Below are 13,603 nucleotides of genomic sequence, written 5' to 3' on the forward strand. Positions count from 1 at the left end.
GGTCACAACTTTATTAACTATTTAAATTTTAAAGTACCCCTTTTTTACAAAGGGGCCAGCTATGGTACTAACAAGTCTGGGACCCTCTTCATTCATGACCAACCATTCCAGACCTACACCCCTGGGAGTTCCTACACCGAGAGGGAACTGCCGTACTTTCTAGCACCCTCTCGACACACCCCAGGAGTACCTGGGGCCGCCCTCTACCCCGGTCTCTAGACTCCAAGAGCCCAGCGTCCCCTGGCACCCTCTAGGGATAAGAATGGGACGGGCAAAAACCCACCTGCAGCCTAGAGCCTATTTGGTTTAGGTCAGAAATTCCCATCCAGCCCCAAAGTGACCACCTGCTCTCATTCTTACCCTGGGTGGGATGGTGGGTCACTCGTCAGGCAGGGAAGAGGATGGAGCAGGCAACGGGGGCTCCTTTAAAAGCTCACAATGAGCCAGGCCTCCCCGTCCTCTCGTGAGCCTCCCTGCCTGTCTGAGTTCAGGTGATTGGGCAAAGAATCACCACCCTGGCAGCCCCACACCATGTCGGAGTGCCGTTGACTGTGTGTGTGTTCTGTGCTCTCATATCAGAACCATCTCATAGGAACCTTAATAGAACCTTCAAGGTAAGTGGTTCAAATGAATGGTTTTGCCAGTTCTGCTCCTCTAGTGAGTTTCCATGGATGAGTGGGGACTCAAACCCTATTCTCTAGAGTCTTAGTCCATCACTCTATCCACTATACCATGCATGTTTGACAAAAAGTATATAATACTATACACCCTGCTCCTGGCAGAAAGGGGAATCCTAACATTCTCCTCACCACAAAATCTCTGTGTGCAAGAGTTCACCTCCCCCAAGAACTCTGACAGTATACCTCATGCAATTTTTTGGATGTTTTGTTTTTTTGTCTTCAGAAGAAACGCAAATCTGCTCAGTGGGATTACAATTCCTGTACAAAATGACATCTTTCCAGAGCAAGATTCTCTGGGAAGTGCCTAGAGATGCACTTTATTCAGCAGTTTCTTACACAAAGAAACAGGCAAGAAGCTGGGGGAAGGGGGAATTAAGAAAATGAGACAGGGGTTTGTTTTTTCCAGAAAGGTAGGAAATTAGACTGGTGCACAGGAAAACGGGGATGAGCACCACCCCTTAGAGTTGAACACGAATGGACAAAAATTGTCAAGGGGAACCTTTAAACTTTACCTTACAGGAAAACAGAGGTGCTAATAATGGATAAATGGCAATTCTGATATTGTGCAGCAGAGTGAGGCAGTTTCTACAAGGTAATTCTAAAAATGGAGGCAGCCCCAACAAAAAAATATAACTTTGAAACTGGGCTTTGCATCAGCACCAAATTTGGCATGGTTGTAGCAAACTGCCAGCTCCTACTCTGTGCCAATATGGGGAAGTTTGGATAAAGAGTTTTCAAGTTATAATTTTTTTAAAAAGTAAAACAATTTTACACCCGCCCCCACAGTTCAGAAATAGACTATCCTAAGCTGCCCCACATTTAAAATAGCTCATATAAATTGAAAGGACAAGTCTTGTTTTCTTAAAAGAGCATTGTAGCTTCACCCACTTTTTTATTTGAAAATAAATGAGGTTGTAGGGACTGAACTATTGCTCCTAAAAAGCCTTTTAAATGGGAGAAACTTCAATTACTTGCAACAATTACTTTGTGTTTGGATGAGACATGAGTAACTGATGAAAAAGGGAATCACCTCCTGGGATTTACCCTTGTTTGTGTCTCCTTGTGAATGGTAGTGAGTACAAGAGGGTGTTCTGTAGACCATCTTGACTGCTGCCATTGGTGTTGTCAACACTCAGACGGCCCTTTGCTATGTAAAGTTTGGCATCCTTTTTCCTGCTGGCAGTGTGGGCACATACTGTGCAGTGATATCAGACCATTTCCTGGCATTTGAATTGTGAGTATGTAAGCACAATATCTGATTCTCCTCTATGAGCTCTCCAGGTTTGGTGAAGATTAATTTTTCTCCAAAGTGCTAAAAGGCACCTTCCTGAGAGGGGACCCACCTTGGATGTCCAAACCCCAATGTTCACCATTGTAGAGAAGAGTCAGGGGATGCTTCTCTTGAATGTTGGTGTCTCTAGGTGCCTGGGAGAAACTTTCCTGGGGTGTCCTCTTTGTGGGTACCTCAGAAATCTGAGACTTCACCAAACTTTCACGGCTTGTAGAAAAGAGTCAGGGAGAAGTGTCTCTGCGGTTTTGGTATACCTAGGTGTCTGGGATGCCTTTATATAGGATTTTAAAAATCAAGACAAATCCATTCATCAGAAAAAAATTAATTGATTCATGATTCATTGGCCTTGGCAAATTGTGAATCACGACAAATTGTGGTTTTTTTCTATTATTGCCCATCTCTAACCCTAAATATATAAGAGTAGCAAAACCAAGTTCCTTTGATCTGTGGGCTGGCCTTGAATTATTTTAAACTCATGTTAAGCAAAGCAAAGTGTGTGGCTTACATACCGCCCCATAGCGCTTAAAGCACCCTCTGGGTGGTATACAGTTTAATTATGCAGGCTACACATTGCCTCTCCAGTAAGCTGGCTACTCAATTTCCCAAGCTCAGAAAGATGGAGGGCTGAGTGAACCTTGACGTGGCTAGCTAGGACAGAACTCCAGGTCATGAGCAGAGTTTTGGCTGCAGTACAGCAGTTTAACCACTGTGCCATGAAGCTCTCCACTGTGCCACGAGGCTCAGCAGAGAGGTCTTTTTAGCATCACCTCAATGGCAGTCAAAGTTACTCACAAAACATAATCATTTTAGAACTACAGCACTTAGCTACCAACAGAGAACATGACAGAAAAGGAAGATGGGAGCAAAACAAACCTATAAGACTTAGCTACTATATCTACTGAAGTATTGCTAAATCAAAACAAGATGCTTGCTGCATGCAACGTTGTGTTAGCCCGTCAGTGCATTAAACAAACAGTGGTGTACTACTTGTGACTCAGTAGAGGAATATGAAGTTCGCGGATGGCATCTAATGGAAGACCACTTCAAGCCACTGGCTGTTGGCTTGAAGTGACCTTCAAACACAATCTGTCTGGATTCTATGCAGAGTCTAGAGATTTCTCTCCCCTTCTCTGCCTTTTCTTCTATTCTTTGGATGTTTCCTCCATTAGAGAAAGCCTGTTTTGCTTGTCGTTCTATCCTCATTCTCCCAGAATTTTCAGCAATTGTCATGATCCAGTTCATATTCGTCACATGGAAGAAATTTTTCTAGGGATATGGTGTGGGGTTAGCAATCATTGAAGAAATAAAAATTTTACATGGCACTATTTATTTTATTGTTCGAGAAAGTGACCAAGCCAAAGGAAAAAGTTATAATTAATCAGTTTTATTCTACCACAGTTTAATACACAGAGAACTTCTTCAAGAAGAAAGAATGGGATGGTTGTTACTCTGCATCATCTTAGAGCGGTTTTACTGCAATCTGGATCTTGATGCAGTTCCTTGATTTTACTCTCTCTGGGAAAGGTAGCTCCATAACATTATAGGTCTATATAACTTTACTTTTACTTTACTTTATTTGGACTTATACCCCGCTCCTCTAGACAAAGTCTACTTCGGGCAGCTTACATGAGTGATAAAATACAATAAAATACAATACGATAATATACATAATAATAAAACCTACTAACAGATGCATATATAGATTTTCAAGATCAGATAATTGAGAAACAAAGATCAATTAATTGACTGGAGGGAAGGCCTGCCTAAAGAGCCATGTTTTTTAATGGCTTTTAAAAACGCCCAGTGAGGGAGCCAGGCGGATTTCCATTGGGAGAGTGTTCCACAACCGAGGGGCCACTGCCAAGAAGGCCTAGTTTCTTGTTCTTTCCTTCTGGGCCTCTCTTGGCGTAAGGCCCCTCAACCGTCCCTGCTGGCTTTGTCGAGTGATTCGGGTAGATCTGGGTGGGAGAAGGCGATCTGCCAGGTATCGAGGTCCCAAACCATTTAGGGCTTTATATGTCATCATTAAAACTTTGAAACCAATGTGGAAACGAATGGGCAACCAGCCAAGGTGGGGGAGATATGCTGATATTTCCTCACCCCACTAAGGAGCCTGGCTGCCACATTTTGCACCATTTTAAGTTTCTGCATCAATCCCAAAGGCAGTCCCACATAGAGTGTGTTACAATGGTATTATCTCAAGATTACGAGCGCATGGACAAGAGTAGTGAGGGCCCTCCCATTAAGATATGGTTGCAGCTGAGCAATCCGCCATAGGTGAAAATAGGCGGAACGGACCACGGACACCACCTGGGTTTCCATGGTAAGCGCTGGGTCCAGATGTATCCTCAAGCTGCAAACCTTGCTCTTTGTGGCGAGGGTCGACTCCCCAAAAGAAAGGGAGTCACCCAAACCGGTGATGGAAGGACCACCCACCCTCAAGACCTCTGTCTTGTCTGGGTTCAGCCTCAACCCATTCGACTGCATCCATTCCAGTACAGTCTCCAGGGTGCACTGGAGGGATGGAACGGCATCCACTGAAGTAGGTGAAAAGGAGATGTAGAGCTGTGTGTCGTCAGCATACTGATGACACGATGCCCCACCCCCCCTGATGACCCCACCCAGTGGCCTCATGTAGATGTTAAACAGCATTGGAGATATGATCAAACCCTGCGGAACCCCACAATTGAGGCTCCATGGGGCCGAAACATTCTCTTCAAGCTGTACTCTCTGGGGACGGTCCTCCAAGAAGGATCGGAGCCAGGCAAGCGCCAGGCCGCCGATTCCCAGCTCAGAGAGCCTCCCCAGGAGGATACCGTGGTCGACGGTATCGAAGGCGGCTGAGATGTCAAGGAGGACCAACAAGGACATATTGCCCCTATCGGCCTCCCTCAACAGGTCATCCAACAGTGCGACCAGTGCTATTTCCGTACCATGGCGCGGCCTGAAGCCCTACTGACACGGGTCCAGGGCACTGGTTTCGTCCAAAAGCGCCTGTAGCTGGTCTGACACCACCCTCTCCACCACTTTGCTTAGGAACTTCCAGATGAGACTACTGCAATGTGCTGTATATGAAACTTCCCTTGAAGAGCATTGAGAAACTTCCACAGGCAAAGATGCTGCTGTACAATTTGTTATGGTTGCCATAAGAGAGCTATTTTTAATAAAGGCAACAGACAGAAATGCTCATCAGACAAAAGCTATTCCCTTACATCCTATGTCTGGGGATTAAACATGCAGTTTTCTGCTGGCTTGCATCTACCATTTTATGTGATTTTATGACTGACAGCCAAAATTAGTCAGAAAGACAGGACAGAAATATATTAAATAATTTAAACACTTTTGAAACTTGACATGATGTAGGCTGCTTTATAAAGCAGTATAAATTGTGGCTTTTGGGGAAGTGGGTTCAAAAAGTGGGTTGCAATCTAGGGCAGTGGTTCTTAACCTTTGTTACTCGGATGTTTTTGAACTGCAACTCCCAGAAACCTCAGCCAGCACAGTTGGTGGTGAAGGCTTCTGGGAGTTGCAGAGTAACCAGTGATCTAGGGAACCAGTGATCTAGGGAAGCCCACACTGAAATAACTGTATACATACAACTTTTAAAGGTGCCACTATTACTTAGGCTTTTGTTTTTGCTGAAACAGCTACCTCTCTGAAAGCTGGTTCAACTGATTTAGCTATTGTTTCCTGGTGAGATAATTTTGTGTTAACTTGTGTGCTGCATACTAGGCGAGCTGAATCAGCACAATGGCTTAGATGGATTTTAGATGGTTACTTAACTGAATGCACACTGAGCAACAGATGTGGGTAGATTTCTCACTAGAAGGAGGGGACATCTGCTGCTTTTGTTCGGAACTCAGTGGCACAGACTTTACATAGCTGAAATCACATGGGTACCATCGGATGCCTGAAAATATTTTGAAGATCAGGATCTTGAAACACCCACTTCCAGGAGTCATTCAAAGTCTGCCACACACCATCATCCAGATGGGACTGAGGTAAGGGAGGAAAAGACAAAGGAGGAAAGGCCCTTCCCCCCCCCCCCCCATTATATTGCTACTGCCTTACAGAGGCGTTGGATTGATTTTGGTCCTGTTCCCCAGCCTGTGGTTTCCATTCTTCACCTGTCACCGCCAGGGAAAAACAGGAAGGTCCCAAACCTCACTTACCTCTGCTTTTGTTTTGTTTTAATGGAATGAAACTAACTCACTAAACAAAACAGTTTCACACCAATATGTTGAAAATATTGTTGCCAATGCATTTATGTGCTGGGGAAAAAAACATGGGGGGGAGAAAAAGGTAGCATAGAGTAATGTTTCAGGTCCCTACTCCACAACTCTGCCCCAATTTGGGGATCGGATTTGAATTGATTCGTTTGAACAAACAATTTTGCATTTGGTAAGGAAGCAAGCAAATGTAAACATTGTTGCTGCTTGTGATCATTCCGCATTAAATAAAAAGCAAAAATCCAGTATGAACATCCAAACCTGCCAAATGGGGAAATGCACTCTGCTGGCAATCCCAAAATTAAGTAGACGGAACTATTCTTTGGTGCTCAGCACTGCCAACTAAAAGAAATATTTAAAGTACCTTGCCAAGTAATGGATTCCAGATAATTAAGCATGATCGTTACACTTTTTACATTCTGCTTGAGATGCTTTAGTCCACACACTAAGCCCTAAAACATATATGCAGCATATATGGAGTAAGGGAGGCCTAACACACTTTTAATCACAAGAAACTTCTTCAAACACAACAAAATACACTGGCATTGAAGAGAAGCAAAGACAGAGAGAAGGAGGGGGGGCAAAGCCAGTTCTTTCTCGCATCAAGATCTATATGTGTGCAGTTAACCCTGAGGGCCCCACTTGTTTGGTTTGAAGAAAATAACCATATCTGTCACATAAACAGCACACTGATGGTCCCTGCATATAATCAACAGAAAGAAAAGACAAAAAACGTCCAATAACATTTGCTGGAAAATTACATTAAGATGCTCTCTAAGCCGGTTACCTTTCCCTAATGATAATCCACAAGCAAACCTTGCAGTGAGGGACCAAACCCCTCTGATGATCTGCCCTGCACACATGTCTATAACATGCACAAATGTACCTTTGTAGAAGATAGCACGTGCTGTGTGCAGAAGCAGCTCACACACTTCTGTATGTTCCCTGGAGGGAAGCCTGGGTAAGTCACTTAATCAGTTCCCCCATTTTTACAAGAATTATAGACATAACAGGATTTGTTTAACAAATTGGAAATCATGATCAATAATGTAAATGTGCAATATAAAGGTAAGCTAATAAGACTAATACTGACAGATCAGTAAAGTCCCTGTTGAACAGAGTGGCAATTAGAATTTCAGAGATACTAGAATAGGCAGGGTCTGAGATTGAATGAGGCTGCAGACATGGGTACCTTGGGGAACAACTGGTGCCTTTTTCGCATCGTTTGGGGGATATTGTTGTCCTGCAGCATTTGCTATAGGCCAAGAATCTGAAATGACAAGTTGACTGTGGTTCAAGCCCCAAATCCTGGGCCAGAAGTCTATTGTTCCATCATTGTGTCCTTTGGCTTCTCCTTGAATGGTGATCATAGAATCATAGCATAGAATAATGGAGTTGGAGAGCAGACCGCCGAAGAATTGATGCCTTTGAATTGTGGTGCTGGAGGAGACTCTTGAGAATCCCCTGGACTGCAAGGAGAACAAACCTATCAATTCTAAAGGAAATCAACCCTGAGTGCTCACTGGAAGGACAGATCCTGAAGCTGAGGCTCCAGTACTTTGGCCATCTAATGAGAAGAAAAGACTCCCTGGAAAAGACCCTGATGTTGGGAAAGTGTGATGGCAAGAGGAGAAGGGGACGACCGAGGATGAGATGGCTGGACAGTGTCTGCAAAGCAACCAACATGAACCTGACACAACTCCGGGAGGCAGTAGAAGATAGGAGGGCCTGGCGTGCTCTGGTCCATGGGGTCACGAAGAGTCGGACACGACTAAACGACGACGAATGGAGTTGGAAGGGACCTATAAGGTCATTGAGCCCAACCCTATTCTCAATGCAAAAATCTAAGTTAAAGTATATCTCACAGATGGCTATCTTTCTCTTGAATCCCTTCAGTTTTGGACAGCACACCATTTCCTGAGATACTTGGGTGAATTGTTATACTGATCTAACAATTAAGAAGTTTTTCCTGATAGTCAACTGAAATCTGGCTTCCTCTAACTTAAGCCTATTATTATGTGTCCTGCACTCTGGAATGACTGACAACTTGCCTCGCCTTTATATGACAACCTTTCAAGTATATGAAAAGTGTTATCATAGCTCTTCTCAGTCTACCTTTCTCAAGACTAAGCATGCCCAGTTCTTTCAGTCTTTTCCCATGAGGCTTGGTGTCCAGTCCTCTGATCATTCTTGTTCCCCTGCATTGAACTTGTTTCAGTTTGTCAGCATCCTTTTCAAAGTGCAGTGTCAAGAACTAAAATCCAGAGTACACGTGCAGCTATGCTCAGCTGTTGCCATCTTTGAAATACAAAACTAAAGTATCGCATGGTCACGTTCTCCCAGAGTTTCTTTTACTGCCACATTATCTGCTAAATCATCACTATTGACTAGAATCTAGTCAAGGATAGCTAATTCCAATCTCCTGTCCCATTTGTTTGTTACAAAAATACACATTTGTCACACGTCCTAAAAAACGTCAAAAATATGACTGAGATTTATATTGTATCAATTGATTAGGTGCTTGGTGGCTATACAGTATTTACGGTATTACATATGAGGATGGTGATTCCCTACCACAGGTTTTGTTCAGAAGAGATTATTATGATGAGACTACGGACAAAATTAAGTATATACAGTGGTGCCTCGCTTAATGAGTGCCTCATTTAGCGATGAATTCGCATAACGATGTGTTTTTTTAGAAAATAATATGCACCGTATAACGATGTTTCCTATGGGCGATTTTCGCTTAGCGAAGTTTGGGACCATGCTTTGCATAACGAATGCGATTTTAGGTCCCCTGCTTCACTTAACGATGTTTCTTTTTTCGATTTAAAAAGTTTCTTAGAAGGGTCAAAAACGGTTCTAAATGCTTGGATTCGTTAGAGGACCCCCTAAGTCATGTGCAAACCTGATTTGGCTTTGATCTGACTTTTCGTTAATTTATGGTGAATTTTTTCTTTTTGGCCCATAGGAACCAATGGACCTGTCAAAATCTGACAGCTCCATGCTTTCCTATGGGGGAGAAAACAATTCACCATAAATTAATGAAAGGTCAGATCAAAGCCAAATCAGGTTTGCACATGACTTAGGGGGTCCTCTAATGAACCCAAGCATTTAGAACAGTTGCTGTGTCTTCGTTAATTTTTTGTGAATTTTTTCTTCCCCCATAGGAAACAATGGAGCTGTCAGATTTTGACAGCTGTCAAAAGTTGGGGGGAAAAAATTCACCATAAATTAACGAAAAGTCAGATCAAAGCCAAATTAACTTTTGCATCCATTTTAGAGGGTGCAGAAGCTAATCCAAGCATTTAAAACCATTTTTGACCCTTTTATGACACACTTAAATTTGCAAAAATTGACTTCGCAAAGCCATTGAAATGTATTGAGTGAGCTTCAATACATTCCAATGGAGGAAACATTGTATCGTTTAACGATGTTTCCTATGGGTTTTTTCGCTTAAGGATGGCAATCCGTGCCTATTGGAACGGATTAACCAGTTTCCAATGCATTCCTATGAGAAATGGTGTTTCACATAACGTTTTTTTTTTGAACCAATTAAAATCGTTATGCGAGGCACCACTGTATACAGTTTTGTTCTCACAGGTGGCCTTAGGTGAGCTGATGTTCAAAATCAACACTTTGTCTTCTGCTATCTGTCAACAAGTATCATAAATACTATATACAAAGGAACAGCATGACAATAATTTAACCAATTACAGTATACTTACTTATCACTTGCCACAAAGAGTGACAAAAAGGAGTTATCCAGAGAGGGTAATGGAGGAAAATTTTAATAAAATGTTGGGCTTTGGAAATGGGAATAGATTTGGTGCAGAGAGTTCATATTTGCATTTTAATTTTTTTAATCAAATTGTGCTACACTATATCCCCTAAACTCCAGGACTGTGCAAAGCCCTGGGAAGTATGTAATTTTTGAGATGCTGCCATGGTATGCTCAAGAGCTTAAAATATAAGATGATAGAGATAGAGGTTGGGAAGTGGTAGAGGCAGAGAGAGGTATTGGTAAAGATAAGAGACAGAGGCAGAGATACAGATAGAGGTAGATCTGTTTTAGGTGTTCCAGAGGCAGTACAACAATCTACCATTTTGTTGACAGTCCGACTTATGTAGTACTCTGAGGTCACTGCAAAGGCCCAGCAATACCTTCCAGACTCCTCAAAATAATTCTGAAGAGTTAGGACTATTTCTTATGTGGAGAACTTGCACATGAACAGAAACCTCTTCTCTGCAGACTCGTCCATGTGGAGAAACTGAAGGAGAAGGAGACAGGGCCAGTGTGCTTTGCTGCTCACATGATAGAGAAAACAAGGTAAGTAATACCGGAATAGGGCTCTAACAACATGGAAGTAAGGGCTATATGATCCAGTCTTCCTCACTGCTCTAGCTCACATTTATAAGGAACTCCCTCAGAGCATTTTACTAGGCAAAGGAGCCACTCTAGTTACTATATATATACCAACCTTTGAACCCCAGGCTGGGTGATATCTGGAGGGTTAGTGAATTAGTACTATGGGCAAACTTCTAATCTAGATTTTCACGTCTCCTTACCCAAGACACTTTCTACTTAGCACACCAGCCAGACAAGGCAAACCACCCAAAACAATGAAATTAGTGAATGCAGCCTCTGGCCATGGCATCTTCTTTAGACACTCAAATCCCTTTTTCTCCCAAGGATCACACTTGGGTAAAATATTTAAAAGTTTATTCAAATTATTTTTAAAAATATAAAGAATTCAAAAAGGAGGTTGTAGAATTTCAAAACAATGCAAAGGCAACAAGCAATGCATATTCAGATAATTAAATGAGCCAAATGAAAGTATTCCCCATAAAATAATAAAAGTCAACTAATTCTGCCTAACAACTAACTGACATCTAAGGAATCATAGCTCAGCTAATTCGACGTCTCTATTCTCTACCCTATTGCATCTATTCCATCAGCAGAAGCATACAGACAGATGAACAGCTTGCTAGTACCCAGCTACTTGCTAGATCTTAAATCCATGTTCCCTCAACATGATGTGATCCAATCAGATTCAAGTTCTTTGTCCAGTAACTTCACCCTCAAAATGTAACTTCTTTCAACCCCTTCCTTTCGGTTCGCATGAGAATCTCTGCTAACAAACAGTGAAGAGTGGTATGAGACATCCATGCCTCCATGTGGCATGTCTGTGATGCAGCCTGGAACAGAGTAAAATAAGTCTTCTTTCTAATGTAAATATGCTCTACCCAGAGCAGCCTGGAGAAGTACAAAATAGCCCATAGGATTCCCTCACATTACTGTATTTTGGAAATAATTATGACACCTTAGCCATATTCAGGCTAAGGTGAGATGGTGGTGGAGATGGAGAAAGCGGTGGAGATGGAGAAAGTCTTCATATCCTCACTAGATATGTGACATATCCTCACTTGGATATGTGAGGCCCCCTCATGAAAAATATGGAATTTATGTTTGGCTGAATGTGCTTATGACTGGGAATTGTGACTGGGAATTCTGGTAAGGCAGAGTCCCCATCATGTGAGCACTGTGAGACTATTTAGCAAAATGTGTTTATACACTCTGCTTCAGAGCCCCATGTTCCTCATATAAACATGCCAGTGACTTTTAGATGAGAATACAGGATAGGATTTTTATGTGTTCCATGACCCCAACACCCTTGTAGCCCCATACAAGCTATCAGATATGCCACCTGAATAAGGCTTGTGTGAAAACTCAATAGCCAAGCATTGAACACAGAAATACACTTCCCAACAACACCTACAAATAAAGAGAAAAGAGATAACATTTCTCTCAGTCTCATCCATTGTTTGTTTTGAACAGCTGGCAGCCAGTTGTGCAGAAATGTGTCAATTGTCTAACTTGGCTTAATTTACCATATTGATTTGGTTAATCTGGTTCATCATATCTTTTCCTTCAGGGAGGAAAAAAGCTACATAATTGCCTCTTGGTGACTAAGTAAAAACCACAGGAGATAGAGATCAATGAATGCTGGTTTTGAGAATCGGCAAGAGAAAGAAAGAAAGAAAGAAAGAAAGAAAGAAAGAAAGAAAGAAAGAAAGAAAGAAAGAAAGAAAGAAAGAAAGAAAGAAAGAAAGAAAGAAAGAAAGAAAGAAAGAAAGAAAGAAAGAAAGAAAGAAAGAAAGAAAGCTGTCAAGATCTCTGTCTGCATCCCTCACTTTGCTGACATGGCCTGGAATCCCCTGCCCCAAAAGCCATCCTATGGGACTGGGGGTTGGTTAGTTATAGCCTCAGTTACCATGAAGTACTCATGATGACTCTTACTACCACCATCATCATAATGAACTCTAGTCTTCATCCAGTCTCCTACATGCCCATACAGAGAGGTGAGTTTATAGACCTACTGTAGAAAATCTATACAAGGATATCAAAGCCAGTGTGATATAGTGGATGGAATGTCAGGTTAGGACTCATGGGTCCTGGGTTCAAATTCCGGCTATGCCTTGGTAGCCTACTGTGGGGCAACAATGATAAAACTACTCCTTGAACATCTGACATAGCTTGAAAACCCTAGTAGCATCCCGTAAGACAGAAGCTATTTGACAGCATATGAAACACACACTACATACAAGTATATGGGGGTGTGTGGGGGGAAGCATGTTTGGGTTATTTCTTGTGTGAGGAAGCAGAGTTGTTCTGCACTCAGTGAAAGAGAAATCAAGGACACCCTGAGGTTCACCTAATGTAGGCTAAATAGCAGACATTTTAAAAGGCATGTCAGGAAACTCAACAGCACCAGGCTCATGAATGTTTATGTCCTACATCATGTCCTCAGTTAGGAAGGGCTCCCCAACAAATACACAGTTAGGTATGGTGGGTGATTGTTTTTTAAAACTCTTCGGCTTATTTTGTCATAATGAACTGCTTCCTTTAGATCTTGTAGCTGTTTTGCAGCGTGATTTTGAAATTTATGATGATGTTTGTATCTCAGCATTCCATGCTGAATTGTATCCACAGATACTGGATATTCGCCTTGGGTCCCCTTATCGGGAGAAAGACGGCCTATAAATAAAATAAAATATCTTAATAACAATGTATTCGTGAAGGCTTTCACAGCCAGGATCTAATGGTTGTTGTGAGTTTTTCGGGCTCTTTGGCCGTGTTCTTCCTGACGTTTCGCCAGTCTCTGTGGCCGGCATCTTCAGAGGACTGGAGTAGGAACTCTGTCCATGCTCAGAGTTCCTACTCCAGTCCTCTGAAGATGCCGGCCACAGAGACTGGTGAAACATTAGGAAGAACAACCTTCAGAACATGGCCAAAGAGCCCGAAAAAACCACAACAACCAATATCTTAATGACACTTCACACAACACTGAAGTCTCTATTTGCCAACATTTCTCAGACCCTTAGACTAAACAGTCCCATAT

The 13,603-nt window shown here is 42.3% G+C and overlaps 1 protein-coding gene and 1 long non-coding RNA gene across 8 annotated transcripts in view; one reads left to right on the forward strand and one right to left on the reverse strand.

Annotated features, from left to right (window-relative positions):
* LOC144588157 (uncharacterized) overlaps positions 1–13,077 on the forward strand; it is a 28,105-nt gene extending 15,028 nt beyond the window's left edge. Inside the window, exon 2 of the long non-coding RNA XR_013543531.1 lies at positions 10,453–13,077. This is a non-coding gene — a long non-coding RNA (uncharacterized LOC144588157). The remainder of the gene's footprint in view (positions 1–10,452) is intronic.
* The window catches only part of NLGN4X (neuroligin 4 X-linked), a 223,921-nt gene that overhangs the window by 67,638 nt on the left and 142,680 nt on the right, over positions 1–13,603 (reverse strand). The gene's annotated exons all lie outside the window — the stretch shown is intronic.

Source organism: Pogona vitticeps, chromosome 3 (assembly GCF_051106095.1).
Source record: "Pogona vitticeps strain Pit_001003342236 chromosome 3, PviZW2.1, whole genome shotgun sequence".
In the NCBI taxonomy this organism is placed as follows: domain Eukaryota; kingdom Metazoa; phylum Chordata; class Lepidosauria; order Squamata; family Agamidae; genus Pogona; species Pogona vitticeps.